We start from the raw sequence: 2,795 nt of genomic DNA on the forward strand, positions 1-2,795 counted from the left end.
AGAGAGAGAGAGAGAGACTCCCACTGGGCACTTTCTCATTGATCCGATTTCTATATTGTACTTCTCAGATTTTTATTTGAAGAAAGGGGCTTGGAGCTAACATGATTTGATAGCACTTGTCTTAGATAATAGCATCTAAATTATGTACATGAGGCCAGGCACAGTGGTTCACGCCTGTAATCCTAGCACTTTGGAAGGCCAAGGCAGGTGGATTGCTTGAGCTCGGGAGTTCAAGACCAGCCTGGGCAACATGGCAAAAACCCATCTCCACCAACAAACAAAATTAGCCAGGTGTGGTGGCGTATACCTGTAGTCCCAGCTACTCGGGAGGCTGAGGCAGGAGGATTGCTTGAACCTAGAAGGTTGAGGCTGCAGTGAGCCGAGATCATGCCACTGTACTGCAGCCCAGGAGACAGTGAGACCCTGTTTCAAAAAAATAGTAAAAATTACAATAAATTATGAACATGGTATACAGAACTACTTATGATCTCACCTCAGTCTTATTTCTTGCCTCTCATCCCTCACCCCATCCCATGGCCACCCACCATTCTAACCATACTGAATTTTCTTGTCATTCTCTATGCATTGTCCCATTCCCCCATATTTCAGACATTCTATTTCCTGTCTGGAATATTCCTTGACCCACGCTTGCTTAGCAAACTTCTACTGATTCTTCTCTGTTCAGGTCAAGTTACCTGCTTTGAGAAGTGATCCCTGACTCCCAGGCAAGACTTAGCACTCCTTATTCACTCTCCTGGAATTTGTTTTCACATCTATACCCTTATTGTTGTTGATTTGCACATCCATCTCCAACTAGACAGTGAGCTCTTTGAGGCAAGGACTGCAGCTTTCATCTTTGTGCTGAACCCTGGGCAGTTTTTGTTGAACAAATGACCATGCATACTTGTTTTCCCAGGACAATCATAATTTCACATATTCTTTTTTATTCAAATGAATGCATAAATTGGCCCATATTTTTCTATATTTGAGGTCCAAATTGCATCTCCCAGACTATCTCTTAGCACCAATAAATGACATAAATATCATTTGTTATACTAAAAACCCTGAGCTTTCTGTTTTGAAAATACTGTCACCTTGATTATATACATTTCATGTATATAATCTGACTGAGGACCCAGTAAATACTCAGTATAGACTTGTTGACTAATTTCTGCTGAGTGGGTTTTGTCCCTAGCCAAGCTCAAAAGGACTCAGTGTCCTTATAAAATATTCTTCATTTCATCTGGCTAGCCTTTGATGTGACAGGCTTCCCCCACTCTAAAAGCCATGAGGGACTATTGTGAGGTCGTCAAAAATTGATGACTCGAAGGTCAGCCCTTATAAAACTTCAAAATCTCTTGTAAATATGAGTCAGCATCTGAGTAATAAGCTTGTTTCTATCATAATTAATAATATTTCTGGGGTGGGCCATGTTCCGCACAGTAAGTGCTCCTTGAGAAATCCAATTTTTGTACCTAGAACACTATTTTCAAAAGCTGTGGAGATTTTAGTTACGGGAAAATTCAATAACTTTAGTTATTAAAAATTTTAAATGGATCTAAAAACAAAACTCTGGTGCTTGTTTCATATGTCTGGATTTTTCCATATTTCCATATTTGGAGTTTGCTTAAAGTAAGGGCCTCCTATATTCTTTCACCATCCACCTCATCTCCACCGGCGCAAGGTGACCTCAATCCTGCCCTGGAGAACTCAGGTGCAGAGACCTGCACTCTGCTGAGGGAGTCTGGAGTGCCCTGTTGTTCATTCCTGTCGCTCAAAGCTCTGACCCCAGAGAAGAGCCAGGGCCCTGGGATGGGTCACTCTCTAAGTTGTTGTCAGTCATAAACACCCTTGGTGTAGGCAGGTTTTAACATCACCATATCAGAATAACTGAGGCTATGGAAGCTTCTAGAAAACTTGAAAGGCAATCATGGATGCCAGAGCACTGAAACTTCCTCCACACATTTGCCACTTGCTCACCTTGCCCCTGGCTTTCTAATGCCACATCAGGATCTTACCTCTAGGTTGGCAGAGGGTGATGCCATCAGGGTGGAAACTCAGCAATACCTGAGATGCCTGGAGCTGTGCTTCTCTGACGGAGGCACGGACTCCCTGAAAGGGAGGTCCAGAGTGGGGAGGGATGTGGGAGTGATACAGGAGGGAGACAGGAAAGTGCTGGGTAGAGAAAGGCAGGGTCCCTGGCAAAGGCTCTACCCTCAGGCCTGTGCCCACTGACCTAGGTGAGAACAGGTATGTCTGTTTCTGTGCCCAAATGTTGCATTTCCAAGACCATCCTGGCCTGTCACACCCCCCATCCTGTGCCTATAAAAACCCTCAGACCCTAGTAGGCACAGACACAAGCAATTGGACATCAAGAGGAACTCAACAGCAGAAGAACACACTGGCAGACACCAGCAGACACTGGCAGGCCATCTGTGACGGGACGACACAGAGTTCAGCCGAGGCCAGTCGGAGGAGGGCCTGTCCACTGGGCGGCCTGACTCAAGGGAAAGTCCACCTTCCCACTCCATCCTCCTTCTGGCCTCTCCATCCACCTCACTGAGAGCTATCACCACTTAACAAAAAACCTTGCACCCATCCCCAAGCCCACGCATGATCTAATTTTTCTGGCACGCTAAGGCAAGAACTCCAGGATACAGAAAGCCCTCTGTCCTTGTGATAAGGCAGAGGGTCTAATCGAGCTGATTAACATAAGCTGCCTGTGGACGGCTAAACTGAAAGAGCGCACTGTAACACACAGCCACTGGGGCTTCAGGAGCTGTAAACACTCTACA

The sequence above is a fragment of the Mandrillus leucophaeus genome, unplaced genomic scaffold (assembly GCF_000951045.1).
Source record: "Mandrillus leucophaeus isolate KB7577 unplaced genomic scaffold, Mleu.le_1.0 Scaffold357, whole genome shotgun sequence".
NCBI lineage: Eukaryota > Metazoa > Chordata > Mammalia > Primates > Cercopithecidae > Mandrillus > Mandrillus leucophaeus.